The sequence below is a fragment of the Natator depressus genome, chromosome 8 (genome assembly GCF_965152275.1).
Source record: "Natator depressus isolate rNatDep1 chromosome 8, rNatDep2.hap1, whole genome shotgun sequence".
NCBI lineage: Eukaryota > Metazoa > Chordata > Testudines > Cheloniidae > Natator > Natator depressus.
Window position 1 is genome coordinate 85,496,091 of NC_134241.1, and position 16,769 is coordinate 85,512,859.

Consider the following 16,769-nt stretch of genomic DNA (forward strand, 5'->3'; position numbering starts at 1 on the left):
GTCCAACCCCCTGCTCAAAGCAGGACCGATCCCCAACTAAATCATCCCAGCCAGGGCTATGTCAAGCCTGACCTTAGAAACTTCTAGGGAAGGAGATTCCACCACCTCCCTAGGTAACGCATTCCAGTGTTTCACCACCCTCGTAGTGAAAAAGTTTTTCCTAATATCCAACTTAAATCTCCCCCACTGCAACTTGAGACCATTACTCCTTGTTCTGTCATCTGCTACCACTGAGAACAGTCTAGAGCCATCCTCTTTGGAACCCCCTTTCAGGTAGTTGAAAGCAGCTATCAAATCCCCCCTCATTCTTCTCTTCTGAAGACTAAACATCCCCAGTTCCCTCAGCCTCTCCTCATAAGTCATGTGTTCCAGTCCCCTAATCATTTTTGTTGCCCTCCGCTGGACTCTTTCCAATTTTTCCACATCCTTCTTGTAGTGTGGGGCCCAAAACTGGACACAGTACCCCAGATGAGGCCTCACCAATGTCGAATAGAGGGGAACGATCACGTCCCTCGATCTGCTGGCAGTGCCCCTACTTATACATCCCAAAATGCCATTGGCCTTTTTGGCAACAAGGGCACACTGTTGACTCATATCCAACTTCTCGTCCACTGTAACCCTTAGGTCCTTTTCTGCAGAACTGCTGCCGAGCCATTCGGTCCCTAGTCTGTAGCGGTGCATTGGATTCTTCCGTCCTAAGTGCAGCACTCTGCACTTGTCCTTGTTGAACCTCATCAGATTTCTTTTGGCCCAATCCTCCAATTTGTCTAGGTCCCTCTGTATCCTATCCCTACCCTCCAGTGTATCTACCACTCCTCCCAGTTTAGTGTCACCTGCAAACTTGCTGAGGGTGCAATCCACACCATCCTCCAGATCATTTATGAAGATATTGAACAAAACCGGCCCCAGGACCGACCCCTGGGGCACTCCACTTGATACTGGCTGCCAACTAGACATGGAGCCATTGATCACTACCCATTGAGCCCGACAATCTAGCCAGCTTTCTATCCACCTTATAGTCCATTCATCCAGCCCATACTTCTTTAACTTGCTGGCAAGAATACTGTGGGAGACCGTGTCAAAAGCTTTGCTAAAGTCAAGGAACAACACGTCCACTGCTTTCCCTTCATCCACAGAGCCAGTTATCTCGTCATAGAAGGCAATTAGATTAGTCAGGCATGACTTGCCCTTGATGAATCCATGCTGACTGTTCCTGATCACCTTCCTCTCCTCTAAGTGCTTCAGAATTGATTCCTTGAGGACCTGCTCCATGATTTTTCCAGGGACTGAGGTGAGGCTGACTGGCCTGTAGTTCCCAGGATCCTCCTTCTTCCCTTTTTTTAAAGATGGGCACTACATTAGCCTTTTTCCAGTCATCTGGGACCTCCCCCGATCGCCATGAGTTTTCAAAGATAATGGCCAATGGCTCTGCAATCACATCCGCCAACTCCTTTAGCACTCTCGGATGCAACGCATCCGGCTCCATGGACTTGTGCTCGTCCAGCTTTTCTAAATAGTCCCGAACCACTTCTTTCTCCACAGAGGGTGGTCACCTCCTCCTCATGCTGTGCTGCCCAGTGCAGTAGTCTGGGAGCTGACCTTGTTCGTGAAGACAGAGGCAAAAAAAGCATTGAGTACATTAGCTTTTTCCACATCCTCTGTCATGAGGTTGCCTCCCTCATTCAGTAAGGGGCCCACACTTTCCTTGACTTTCTTCTTGTTGCTAACATACCTGAAGAAACCCTTCTTGTTACTCTTAACATCTCTTGCTAGCTGCAACTCCAGGTGTGATTTGACCTTCCTGATTTCACTCCTGCAAGCCCGAGCAATATTTTTATACTCATCCCTGGTCATTTGTCCAATCTTCCACTTCTTGTAAGCTTCTTTTTTGTATTTAAGAGCAGCAAGGATTTCACTGTTAAGCCAAGCTGGTCGCCTGCCATATTTACTATTCTTTCTACACATCGGGATGGTTTGTCCCTGTAACCTCAATAAGGATTCTTTAAAATACAGTCAGCTCTCCTGGACTCCTTTCCCCCTCATGTATGTCTCCCAGGAGATCTTGCCCATCAGTTCCCTGAGGGAGTCAAAGTCTGCTTTTCTGAAGTCCAGGGTCTGTATTCTGCTGCTCTCCTTTCTTCCTTGTGTTAGGATCCTGAACTCGACCATCTCATGGTCACTGCCTCCCAGGTTCCCATCCACTTTTGCTTCCTCTACTAATTCTTCCCGGTTTGTGAGCAGCAGGTCAAGAAGAGCTCTGCCCCTAGTTGGTTCCTCCTGCACTTACACCAGGAAATTGTCCCCTACATTTTCCAAAAACTTCCTGGATTGACTGTGCACCGCTGTATTGCTCTCCCAGCAGATATCAGGGTGATTGAAGTCTCCCATGAGAACCAGGGCCTGCGATCTAGTAACTTCTGCGAGTTGCCGGAAGATAGAAATAGTTGTTGCTAGAAATAGCAGGGGAAGTGCCAGATAAGGCCATGTACATGCAAGTTTTAAAAAAAGTGAAGGAAATGGTGGGAGAGGTGCAGGGGGAGGTCAGAGAGTAGGTGGGCAGTTGTAACTTTAAAAAGAAATCTTTCTAATTGCACTGACATTTTGCATAAATTAGCCCTGAATCTTTAGGCTAGAGTGGCTCTTGGGTATCACTTCAGTTGAAGGGATATCAGCTGTAAGTGAATCCTAAATTATTTAGGCTTAATATGATTGACACTAACCCAGTTTGCCAGGAAAATTGGGCCTTTAAAAAAAAATCATATCCAAGACAAACTCCCACCTCCACCTCTCTGCACTTCCCTGATATCACAGAAAATTGAAAGACAATCTCATTTCAGACTACCTTTGTTTTAAACCCCAACAGTACTGTAAAATGTTGCAATGAACTGATTGAATAATACATAATTGTTTGAAGTTTTTTTGGTTTCTGGGTCCCTGAAGGAAAATATAGGAAAGGCTGTGGTGCAGGATGGATCTACAAAGCTTCCATCATTAATAAAAACCATAATGAATAATATGAGATACACTTAAGGACAAATTGAGCCTACACTTCTATAGACTGGTAGTGACACTTGCACAGTTTTGCTTTTGGGGGGTCTAGGATTTGGGAGTTGCTCAGGTGCACCAGCATGCAGGGTGTGGATGCAGTTGCCTCCTTGGTCCTCCAGGACTCCCCTTGCAGTGGAGACATCTCTAGGCTGAGAGGGCTATTTTAATCTTAGGGCTGAGGTAATAGGTATGAAACAGGATTCCACCTTCTCCTCATGCATTGCCTCAGTGTAGCTATTTGGTGAGGCACTGGTGGTGAGCATTTGAGGCATATAGAGTGCTTTAATAACCCTCTGCTGAATGTATGTTACAGGTCCCTTTCTGTTACAGCCCCCAACTTTAGCTCAAGCTGTACCAGCTCATGCTTTTAGGTTTGAAGGTGCCCCAAGTGCCTCCTGGGTGTGGTGCCAGAACTGCACTGAAAATGCGGTGTGGTCTGATTTTTGACAGCACACCAGTTTTACAGTGGCATAGCTCAATTCATTTCAGTGGAATTACTCCTAATTTTATGCCAGTGTGAGTGAAATCAGAATCAGTCCTAGGTCTGGTATGTGTTTCCTTAGTTTTGCATATGGGCAAAACTATGGTCTGCATTTGTAGCTTTGTAGATAAGGTCAGTATAGAAAGTTTTAGGCTCAAACCCTTTTGGAATTGTTTTCATTTCTTTGAAATCTATTAATGTATTTTCTCCTACTGTAATGTGGGTGAATACATTGTCCTCATTTATGTTTCTAGATGGAATGCAAAAAAACAAATATTTAGTCAAAGACATTTTAATTTATATGCAAGCAGACCTAGTAAAAAAAAGAAATCACTCATTCAAATAGACTAGTTAGAGAAGGGTGAACTATTTCAATGAGCAAGTTACAAATTGACACAGTTAGTACCAACCTGATCTTCCCCTTTCTAGGGTTAACAGGCTGAATTCTGCTCTTCTGTACATCCCAGGTAACACCATTATTTTCAGGGCAGAATTTGTTCTGATGAATTGACAAATGAAAGATCTTGACTGAGAACGGAAATGTAACCATAAATGTTTAAATGCTTCTTAAACATTCCTGATGTAGCCAAGTAGAATGCCCCAGCTGTGCTGTTGAATATCTAAGCTTTTCCAGGATCTAGGTGGTCTGATACCATGGTGACAAACATACCTATAGAGAGAGATTAGATAGAATATAACATGACCTAGCATTCCATTGGTTTCTACAGTATGTTAATTGATGAAGATACCATGTAGCATAACCAGTGCAGTGGAGGGCTAGCATGGAAAGGGCTAATTGTATCTTGTTTAAGTTGGCCATTTAAATGGTAATTCCTTTTCCAACCAAGCTTTTTAAAATGAGATATAAGATCTCTCTAAGTCTCACAGTTTCTTTTTCTAGGTTAGCTGAACTTGCACATTAAATATTTTTGATCAGACAAATGTATTCCTGAAGTAACTCGTTCATGAATCTTTGTAATTATATCCATTGTGTTAGATAACGAACCTTTTTTCATAGCACAGATCTTGAAATTAGAAGTTGTTTGAATATTATCCGTTGAAAAACCATTATTTGCACGTTTAAAGAACACCCAGCTACTCTTCATCATAACGCCTTTCAGAGGTTAAAGTATGTCTTCTGCTTTCCCTCTTGGGAGGTTTATTATTCTTTCAGTAACATGAGAGCACAGAACAGCTACTTCCGCACAACCTCTTCCGTCTTATGTTTCTCTGAAATCTCAGACGTGTCATCATTAGAACTGCTGCCACCTGCTCACCTAAACTGTCAGAGCCGAATTCGAGAAACGCCTTTTGTGCTTGTGAGAGACGTCAAGTTACCAAGAGGAAAGAGGACTAAGTGTCCCCGTATAATTTGCAGAGTTCATGGTTCATTCCTAAAAAAAAGGTACTAATGGCAAATCTTTTATTTTTTTTCTGAAAAATCCACTACACTTCTGAAAAATTCTTCAGTCCATTCCTTGAGAGATGTGGGGGTCAGAAAATAAGAGTAATAATAAGAGAAAGCAAACAATGAATAGCTGTAGAACAGTTTAATGGGACTGGTGTAACCTAGTCACATAATAACAGCCAGGACCTTTACACAGTAAACGTGCTTTATAAACAGAAAGGAAAAGTCACCGTGTGCATTTTGTGGTAGAACCTGGGATGCCTGGACCACAGTTCTCTTAATTCTTTTAGACTAGAGAGGTGCAGAATATTTGAGGAATGTCTAGGTTACTGAAAATCTGAGAGAGTTTGCATCTGATTACACACACAAAAATGAAACTGTTTTGCTGAGAAATTTGCAAGGTTTGTGAATGTTGTCTGAAGATGGGCCACTTTTCCAATGGAGATGATCCCATTGTAAGGAAAAGGCAACTTTGAAATTAAGAGTTTGAATTTTTGCATGTTTTTGATACAAAAATAGCATGGAAACCATCAAATTCTGCAGAATAGCTATACTGCCCAAAATGAAACAGCAAATATGTCTGTGACAAATGCAATAGAAAATGAAGTTTTTAATCTGTCCCTTCATTCTGTCTCACTGTTTGTCCTGTAAAGATAACGTTACATCTCTTTGAGAGGGGCATGGGATCACAAGGTTGGATTTGTACTCCAGCCTCTAATCTGGTAGAAACTAGCACAGAGGTGGGCAAACTATGGCCCGCAGGCCACATCTAGCCCGCGGGATCCTCCTACCCAGCCCTGAGCTCCTGCCCCAGGAGGCTAGCCCTGGCCCCTCCCACGCTGTCTCCCCTCCCCAACAGCCTCACCTCGCTCTGCCGCCCGCGCAACGCTCTGGGCGGTGGGCTGTGAGTTCCTGGGGCAGCGCAGCTGCAGAGCCTGGCCTGACCCGGTGCTCTGTGCTGCGCGGTGGCATGGCTGGCTCCAGCCGGGCGGCAGGGCTGTAGCACCGCCAGCCACCAGTGCTCTAGGCAGCACGGTAAGAGGGCAGGGAGCGGGGTTGCGGGGGAGTTGGATAGAGGGCAGGGGAGCTCGGGGTGGTGGTCAGAGGGCGGGGGGGTGTGGATGGGGTCGGGGCCAGAACAAGGGGTTGAATGGGGGTAGGGGTCCCTGGGGGGCAGTCAGGAATGAGAGGAGGGGTTGGATGGGGCGGCAGGGGGCAGTCAGGGGCAGGGGTTCCGGGGGCAGTCAGGGGACAGGGAGCGGGGGTGTGTGGATGGGGCAGGGGTCCTGGGTGGGCCATCAGGGAACAGGACGGGGTTGGATGGGGCAGGAGTCCGCGGGGGGGTAGGGGGAGGTGGACCGGGCCACGACCCCCTCCCCTAATTGGCCCTCCATACAATTTCCAAAACCCGATGCGGCCCTCAGGCCAAAAAGTTTGCCCACCCCTGAACTAGCATGTTAGCTGACCTGTTAAACCTGGCAGAATTTCTTTCCTGTGCAAGAGACATTTTGTTCATTCTTTTTTTTTAGTTTGTCCACTTTTTGGGTACACAGAAAGGGCCCAATCCTTCAAGATGCTGACTCCTGCTATAGTGCGCAGTATCATTCTGGATCAGCCCCCAACTAGGAGTCAGCTCTAGAAGATACACCTTACTGTACCAATACCTAGTAACATTAACTGGGTATCCTTGCTGTAGTTCATAAGCTTGTGGACACTGTTCAGGGTTAGGACCTATATAACTGGTAGAGGTGGTGATTTTCCAAACTAGCGCTTCTTTATTTAAAATAATAATAAAATCATTTTTAATGTGAACCCCCCCCCCAATTTTTAAAAATTGTAAACCTCTGCATCCCTGAATATAGTTGGCTGTCACACGCACTTTTGTGTGATTTAAGTAACCACAAAGTATTTTTAAATTAAATAACTCATACATTTTAAGGAGATTTGGCTTAATGTTTTGAAGGTTAATTAATTGATTAATGCAATTCTTGGTGATGGTCCATGTCTTAACTGTTCTGCATATTTGGGGGCTATTTGTTTGTTGGATATGATATTTCTCTTGTATCATGATTTTATTTTGCCTTACATCTTTTTGGGGGAATAATTTTAAAAGCCAGGCTAGGTCTCCAGTGGCTATAAAAGCAAATCCTAATCTGTATTGTAAATGTCAGCTAAATTGTGGGCAAATAAATATCTAGATTTTGCTGGCAGAATGGTAGGCTCAAGTGCATTATGAGTTCTTATTTATTTTTGAGCAGGAATAGTGCAGCTAAGACAGCAGCTTGACAGGTGAAATTTGCTGGAGAAAACGATGCATGTGTATCGCCACACAGATTGGGTGAGAGGCTGTCAGTCAAAGCAGCAGAGAGCTCAATTAGAGAATGTGAAGTTATTGTCCTAGAGAACCACGAAATATAACGACAAAAAGCAGACCATTTTCATGTGACATGTGCGTTTTCTGCTGAAGTTCTATGTGTAAATGGTGTATCCACAGGTGTCTGTGAAATGGACACAATTTTTTCCTTCCATGGATAACACAATTTCACACACTGTTTAGACAAAAAGGCTCCCAGTCAACATTTTAGAAAATAGAGAAATGTGTCATCAATGGGACAAAATCAAGTACATTTCTGAGCATTGAAAATATCTGACTCCAAAAAATAAAGATATTTTATGTGAAAATACCCAATCTGTGCATAGATTATTTGCACACTAAACTGTTAAAATAAACAGATGTTTACACTCTTAACTATAGTATATCTATTTTTAATTGTGTTTTATGTGCTCTCAGAAGGCTTGAACCATTCTTCTAATATAATTATAAACTCTCATGCAATTGATGATCTTTTATAATGATCACATGCTGAAGAACATATCTTTTCTCCAAAACCATGTCAGATTGAGTGACATGTGAGTACTCCTCACTAAGCATCTGTTAGAGAAATTCTATTACTGAATGTCTGTCACACTTGAAAATTGGAAAAAACATTGCAAGACCAATGCAGTTAAAATGTTATGATGCATTTTTAAAACTTCCATTTCCATTACAGTCACAGAAGACATTTTTTTTAGGAAATTATAAACAAATAAGCCTTATTTTAATGGTTTAAGGAATTTTACATTGGTAGTGCTATACTCTCTATTTCTTGTTTCAGCAAGAAATCTGTCAAGCCCTGGTGATCTTTTTTTTTTTAAAGGAGATTAATGTATGCTCAGTTACAACAATACAATGTTGTGATAGTCTGATGTCATCTAATGGAGACACATTACACTCTGAATTGATAATTCATCAATTTTAAATTGTTAGTATAATGCATTTGTAGAGGACCAACAAAATGTTTTAAAGACATGATAAAAAATGGATCCTGCCTCAAAGACTTTAGTATAAGTGGATGGCATATAAATACTATAAGTGAAGGAGGCAAAAGTAAAAGCATGAAAGAGCAATCAAAAATGGTACACATCTTATTGGTTCCAAAATGTTAGCAAGGGGTGAGGGCGGTTTGTTAATTATATTATGAACATTCCCTGAAGGGCAGTCTAGAGATTATGGGTCAAATCCTGGCCACATTAAAGTCAATCAGAGTTTTGCCATTGACTTTAATGGGATCAGGATTTTATCCTATATGATACAGAGAGGACTCTTCTGCCCTAATTCTGCAGATGGCTCTGTGTAGATGGACCACTGCACCTGCGTGGAGCCAGATATGGAATAAAATCAGGGACTGTCCCTTTCTGTATGTTCATACATCAACTAGCACAATGGGCCTCTAAATCCTGAGGCCTCTTGAGGCTACAATAACATCAATAATCATTTCAATATTAATCAGAGATTCCATAGCGCTGCCTTTCCTGGTGACCTGGGAGTCCAATCTAGTTCTTGTTAAAGTACATGGAGAGGACCCATGTCTTCAGTGAGATCTGGACTGGTCTCCAGACAGTAAATCAATGCCCTGTAGTAAGTGACAGAATACCAGATTGGAGGGAAAGCGTCAATAACAATGAAATTTTGTTCTATTGTTTTAATCCCTGAAAGTAAGTTTTATATTCTACTGCGTGCTACTGCTATTTGTACACAAATATCCCTTTGAGGTACACAGGCATGAATTAAGCCTCGGGGGCCAAATTCTGTTCTTGGTTACACGATGCAACGCCACTGACATTAACAGGGTTGCATCAGTGTAACTAAGAACAAATGCCCTTTGTAAATTAGTGTCACATACATAACTGAATGATAGTACACAAAGTGCCCATTTCACAAAGGGAAGTGCAATTGACAGTGCAAGACATCAGGGATTCAGGGCCCAATCCTGGAAGGTGCTGATCACTCCTGGAGTGGCTTTGACTGACTTTACATTGTCTCTCAGGGGGTGACCTCACCGGGTAGGTCCCTTAAAGTTTGACCAGTGGCAACAAGGCTATCTTTTGGTTGGTTAACTCTACCAGTGAAAGGCCTGATTTTGCCTCTCTCTCACTCCAGTGTTTAAATATCCTGCCTGCTGTAGAAAGCAAATCTGAATAAGTATTTTATATTTAAATATTCTGCTGAGACATCAATTGTTTACCATTGCTCTACTCATGTTATTTTGGGGAGACCTTCCCAGGTTCTTTAACTGAAATCAAAGCAATGGTATATGGAGCAAAACACATGTTGTTTAGATGTAAACAGTGTAAAGGAGGGACACACTGCATGGTTCTGATACATCTTGGCAACCTTACGTTTTACAGCAGGTGTATGTTTTAAGTACTTTTTCCTTTCAAAACCCAGCAGGGTCGCACATGGGGACAAACAATTTTGTCTTTTTGCAAATAGATTTTTAGATAAAGTATATTTTTAAAATATTTCCCCCATATTTAATAAAAGATAACAGCTAAAATTAATTTCCCAGAATAATACACTGGAAGTGTATGTTAAAGTGCCACCTACTGTACTGAATAAAGTAGTGCATAATGTCACTGCAAAAGCAAATCTTTCTAAACATTTTAGTGAACAACTATAATCTCTTGCTTGTTCTCATGCCTTATTTTTCTTTACCTTGTTCTAAAGATCTATGCTGACAAAGTTGACCAAAGACCATTTGTTTCTATCCATTATAGTGCTATCAAAGCCTCTGACATCTTTTTTTAAGTTTAGATTGATTATTCAGTGCCATGAAAGCATGTCAGCTGGAAACAAGTGTTTGTTAATAGAGGTTTTAAACTTTCCAGACTATGCTGCCTGTCTCTGAAGTGCGGCTCATTAAAACTGGCTGTGCACCAAATAGCATCATAGTCTTTTGGCTGTTTAGTTTGTCCTAAATCCCCCGCTCTGCACCAAGCCGAGACAGAGGAGATTGTTTGTTTGTTTTCCTAGGGACTGCTCCCCCATACCCGTGCCCAAACCACAAGGTAGCAGTGGAGCTGCTCCACAGTCCAGTAGCTGCAGTCCAGTAGCTCTTGCTGTTTTACAGGGGGCAATGGCGGATTCAGGTAACTGTGGTCCCATTGGCCCCATGTCTACCCCTTGCCCTTAAAATCTATCTGCATGGGAAAGCAGGGGAGCCGCCACAAATCCTGCCCCAGTGCCTAGCACAGTGGACTGCACCAATAGAAGGCAGGATTAGCCCTTTTCCTGATTTACTAGGGCCATTTAATAACTGAACAGAATTTCCTGTGGCAGACAAACCCAGATGGTCCATTCATAACACACCTTCTCCAGCAATCTCTTACTATTTTATCTCTTTTATTAATAATAACGCTGTCACAGTGCCTTGTGTACTGGGTAGTGGAAGGTGGTAAATAACAATCCTGTAGCCAGACTCCAAAACAGAGGGTTTGTGTGATTTTTTTATTACAAAATGTAGTTACAGCATGCTAGTGAAGGTGAATAAACATTACTAGGACAGTCAAAAAGGCTATAAATAAGCACATGAAATATATACAAGAAAATTGGCTTTGACTAAGGAGAGAGGTCTGGGTCTCTCCAGTTCACTACTTCATTTGAAAGAAAGGAGGGAGGGAGGGAAAGAAAGAAGAGGATGGATGGAAAGAGAAAGATGTATATAAAGAAGGGAGGAAAAAACAGAAAGAGTTAGAAGAAAGATGGCACATGGTGCATCTCCTGTTGTGCCGACATAGTCTCAAATGAGAAAAGAACAGTATCTTCTCATCTCCACCCACATAGCTGTGTGCCTCCCTGTGCGAACATTTGTTTCAGTATTCTCATAATTTCCCCAGTGGGCCATTTTACCCCTTGTAACTGCCATTTTGTTTGAAGGATGCCCTGCCCCACTTTACTCAAATTGGGGAAGAGAGGCACATAAAGGCCATGAATGGTCACACACAACTCCAGAGATCAATCAGGCTGAGTACTGCTGCTCTAGAAAGTTTGTGCTTGGAATCTGGGGGAAAGATAATTTCTGAACACTTCCTAGGTCTTTTTTTTTTCCCTAAGGTTCAAGAGCAACTTTTATTGCCTGGAATTCATTTTCCCTTTGTTCTACTATCTAGAGGCTCAATCCTGAAGTCATGATGCAGTCAAAACTCCCAGACTTCAAGAAGACTGTTGTCTGAGTCTGGATTTGTAGCACCAGGCTCTACCTCACACCGTTTCTGTTGAGAACTGCCAAGATCATTATGAATTATTTGGCTTTACTGCTTCAACTATGCCAAGCATCCATAAAGGTCAGTGAAGGATTAACCCTGCCTAGGAAAAACCCTGGCTGGATGTTGCAGCTCTCATATCACCATTTGCCACCAGTCACAGTCCCTGATGCAGGGGTCCATGCTGGGAAAAGGGGCTGTAAAATCCCTACGCCCCAGTGTTCCATGGCCAATGGGGCAATTTTTGGGGACCATTGGCAGTCAGCATAAAATAGAGCAGCCCTGAAGCTGCTCTAATTTACATCAGGGATTAGGTAGTCCCAGGATTTGGGGAGCACAATACTACTTCACCTCTGAGCTGGGCCATGTGCACCTCAGCTGTAGCACAGAATTGAGCCAGATTGTTTACATTTGCTTTAATCCATATTAGTTTTCAAAAATATGTTTTTACCTTGGATTCATTAGGGATATGCAGTGGAGTTGTAGCCGTGTCAGTCCCAGGATATTAGAGAGACGAGGTGGGTGAGGTAATATCTTTTATTGGACCAATGCCTGTTGCTGAGAGAGACAAACTTTCAAGCCACACAGAGCTCTTCTTCAGGTCTGGGAAAGTTACTCCCAGTATGACAGCAAAATGCAAGATGGAACAGAATGTTTAGCATAAATAGTTAGCACAGATTGTAAGGAACCATTCAAAGGAGAAGGCAATTACAGTGCTCTCAAATGAACTCACACAGGTTAATGATAAAAGACAAAAATACTATATCACTTGCAGGTGAACACTTTTCACAAAGCGATCACTCTACATCTGACCTATCAGCCCTCATCCCTAAAGGGAACCTGCACAACACTTTCAAAAGATGAGCCTGGGAGTTTAAATTCATTTTTCTGCTAGACACTAAAAATCATGGACTGACCAGAGAGGGGGATTTATGGCTTATTATAACAATCTGTAACCCACTAACCCCCCGGATTGCAGAGGAGTTAGCAGGTCACTCTACCTTGAATGGGAGTACTTGTGGCACCTTATCGTGAGCTAAAGCTCAAGAAGTGAGCTGTAGCTCACGAAAGCTTAGGCTGAAATAAATGTTAGTCTCTAAGGTGCCACAAGTCCTCCTTTTCTTTTTGCGGATACAGACTAACATGGCTGCTATTCTGAAATCCACCTTGAATGGTCCCTTAGAATATGTGCTAAGTACTTATGCTAAACAATCTGTTCCACCTTGCATTTTGCTGTGAAGCTGGGAGTTCCTTTCCCAGATCGGAAGAAGAGTTCTGTGTGGCTCACAGTATTGACAACTTCAAGAGATCAAAAGTCATGAGATTGGCCCAAAGATCATGACCTCTTTTAAAAAGATTATATTGTGGTTTTAGGTCAATCTCTTGATGTTTGAACTGCCGCTGCCCATCCCCAGCGTGTGTGCATGTGACAAATAGTGCTGCCCACTCTCCCACATGTACTGGATACGGGGATTTTGGCCCCTGCTGCAGGAGCTCTAACCCCCACATCTGCCTGTCTCCTGCCCAGCAATGAATCCGGTCCCCATCAGTTCTGTCTCCACCCAACCCCTCTCAATTCAGCCCCCTGCAGTTCAGCCCCCTTACCCCATCAACCCCCACCACCCTCAGTTAGAATCATAGAATCATAGAATATCAGGGTTGGAAGGGACCCCAGAAGGTCATCTAGTCCAACCCCCTGCTCGAAGCAGGACCAATTCCCAGTTAAATCATCCCAGCCAGGGCTTTGTCAAGCCTGACCTTAAAAACCTCTAAGGAAGGAGATTCTACCACCTCCCTAGGTAACGCATTCCAGTGTTTCACCACCCTCTTAGTGAAAAAGTTTTTCCTAATATCCAATCTAAACCTCCCCCATTGCAACTTGAGACCATTACTCCTCGTTCTGTCATCTGCTACCATTGAGAACAGTCTAGAGCCATCCTCTTTGGAACCCCCTTTCAGGTAGTTGAAAGCAGCTATCAAATCCCCCCTCATTCTTCTCTTCTGCAGACTAAACAATCCCAGCTCCCTCAGCCTCTCCTCATAAGTCATGTGCTCTAGACCCCTAATCATTTTTGTTGCCCTTCGCTGGACTCTCTCCAATTTATCCACATCCTTCTTGTAGTGTGGGGCCCAAAACTGGACACAGTACTCCAGATGAGGCCTCACCAGTGTCGAATAGAGGGGAACGATCACATCCCTCGATCTGCTGGCTATGCCCCTACTTATACATCCCAAAATGCCATTGGCCTTCTTGGCAACAAGGGCACACTGTTGACTCATATCCAGCTTCTCGTCCACTGTCACCCCTAGGTCCTTTTCCGCAGAACTGCTGCCTAGCCATTCGGTCCCTAGTCTGTAGCGGTGCATTGGATTCTTCCATCCTAAGTGCAGGACCCTGCACTTATCCTTATTGAACCTCATCAGATTTCTTTTGGCCCAATCCTCCAATTTGTCTAGGTCCTTCTGTATCCTATCCCTCCCCTCCAGCGTATCTACCACTCCTCCCAGTTTAGTATCATCTGCAAATTTGCTGAGAGTGCAATCCACACCATCCTCCAGATCATTTATGAAGATATTGAACAAAACCGGCCCCAGGACCGACCCCTGGGGCACTCCACTTGACACCGGCTGCCAACTAGACATGGAGCCATTTATCACTACCCGTTGAGCCCGACAATCTAGCCAGCTTTCTACCCACCTTATAGTGCATTCATCCAGCCCATACTTCTTTAACTTGCTGACAAGAATACTGTGGGAGACCGTGTCAAAAGCTTTGCTAAAGTCAAGAAACAATACATCCACTGCTTTCCCTTCATCCACAGAACCAGTAATCTCATCATAAAAGGCGATTAGATTAGTCAGGCATGACCTTCCCTTGGTGAATCCATGCTGACTGTTCCTGATCACTTTCCTCTCATGTAAGTGCTTCAGGATTGATTCTTTGAGGACCTGCTCCATGATTTTTCCAGGGACTGAGGTGAGGCTGACCGGCCTGTAGTTCCCAGGATCCTCCTTCTTCCCTTTTTTAAAGATTGGCACTACATTAGCCTTTTTCCAGTCATCCGGGACTTCCCCCGTTCGCCACGAGTTTTCAAAGATAATGGCCAAGGGCTCTGCAATCACAGCCGCCAATTCCTTCAGCACTCTCGGATGTAACTCGTCCGGCCCCATGGACTTGTTCACGCTCCCAGTTCACGCTCCCAGTACCACCCCATCTGCTCAGAACCCACCATCAGTACAGGCCCCTGACCCAATCATCCTTCACCCTTCTCACTTCAGTCCCTCTGCAGCCTCCAGCCTCACCTCTGCTCCTTAGGGTTCTTCACCTATCCCAGGGCTGGTAGGGGAGCAGCCACCCAGGACTGACAGCTGGAGCCCCTGCTCACATCAGGTGGCTGACAGGATTTCTAAGTAAAATTAAGCATCACTTTTAGAACACTCAATTGTTTCCAATTGATTCAGTTGCCTGCAGCCAGCCCTTGCCGCACCCCCTGCCCTGTATCCAGCCAACCCCTGCCGCACGCACCCCCTGCCCTGCCCACAGCCAGCCTCTGTCTCCAGCCAGCCCTGCACCCCCCTGCCCTGCCTGCAGCCAGCCCCTACCTCCAGTCAGCCCCTGCCCTGTCTCCAGCCAGCCCCACTCCCCCTTGCCTCCAGCCAACCCCACACCCTCCTGTCTCCAGCCAGCTCCGCACCCCCTGCCCGCAGCCAACCCTGCACCCACTGCCTCCAGCTAGCCCTGCCCCACGCCCCTGTCCGCAGCTGGCCCCACGTCCACTGGTGCCCTGCAGTTCCCAGCACAGTAACCCTGCACACCTGCTTCAATGAGGGGGACAGGGAGCAGCTGGGACCCACACATGTGCACACCCTAGGGTGACCAGACAGCAAGTGTGAAAAATCAGGACAAGGGGTGGAGGGTAATAGGATCCTATATAAGAAAAAGACCCAAAAATTGGGACTGTCCCTATAAAATCGGGACATCTGGTCACCCTAGCACACCCCCAGGGAGTGGCGGAGACCCACACATGTGAAACGGAGCTCATTTCTAGTTCAGGCCCATCTTTTTAAAAAAGAACTTTAGGCAGGGTTAACATACATCCATATTTTCCCAGACAGGTCAGGCTTCTTGGTTCTTAAATCGCCGTCCGGGAGGAATTTTTAAAATTTAAAAATTAAAATTAAAATTTAAATTTAAATTTAAATTTTAAAATTTAAATTTTAAAAATTCCTCCTGGGAAAATATGGACGTATGGTAACCCTGTTGGTACAAAAAATACATACTGGGGCACATCCCTTAAATCAGAACTTTTTATAGGGAACCAGTTAAGATTTTGGCAGCTCATCACTGCATGTGCTTGGTTTGCTGGCCGGCCCTGCACACCCACACACACTTCATCCCTCTCTCAAAGCGGTCAGCAATTTTAAAAAATCTAGCATGTGCATATTTTAAGTGACCATTATTTGCATTTCTTTTCACTCTGATTAACTTAATATTGTCCACAGAGCTCCTGGGAACTGAAGCATTCTCTTACTTCGTAAAACTGTGTTTTAATGTCTTGTATCTTTTTTTGTGTTTTAATGTCTTGTATCTTTTTTTTTCTTTTTTTTTTTTTCTTTTTTTTTTGGCCTTAAGACTCGGCAGGCGCTTTTCTCTGTGGATGCCCTGAACCTTTTTTGAAGTACTGAGACAATGTTTGATAACTGCTTTCAGGTCCTTCTACCTCTGTAGGCCTCCGTACTTTGGCAGCTCAGCCACACTCCTGCAGGAGCCTGGGATTTTGAACTGTCGCAGACCAGTCCATGTGGAAGCATTTCCAGTTGGACTTTCTGGACAGGGCCAACAAGCAGGTGCACTACCAAAGAGAAGAGGACTCGCAGCAAGTGGAAAGGCACAGACAGGCTGCAGAATGAGAGGACAGAACTGCAGCACATGAGGAGAGACTGGCAGGAACATTGGCGGAAGGAGTAAGAGTACAGTGGAAAGACCTATTTGAGAGGCTACTTGTGGTATTGGCCATAAGAGCGTAGGCTTCTCACGTCCTGAATCCCCTCCATGGTACCAAGTGCTACAGACCAGGAACGCATTGGATGATTCCATGGTTAGGTGGCCAATGCACTCCTTAACACACTAGCTGGACAGGGTAAATATACCCCTCACAGGCCTCCCCGGACCATGGAGCAGCACCAAGTGCATCCTCCATGTACAAGAAAGGAAAAGAAGAATGATGTGCCAAGGGACACACAAAAGCA

General features: G+C 44.2%; 1 long non-coding RNA gene across 1 annotated transcript in view; it reads left to right on the forward strand.

The window, feature by feature from the left end:
* The window catches only part of LOC141992920 (uncharacterized), a 29,260-nt gene extending 17,667 nt beyond the window's left edge, over nucleotides 1-11,593 (forward strand). Inside the window, exons 2-3 of the long non-coding RNA XR_012640691.1 lie at nucleotides 4,772-4,934; nucleotides 11,427-11,593. This is a non-coding gene — a long non-coding RNA (uncharacterized LOC141992920). The remainder of the gene's footprint in view (nucleotides 1-4,771; nucleotides 4,935-11,426) is intronic.
* The last annotated feature ends 5,176 nt before the right edge of the window (nucleotides 11,594-16,769 follow it).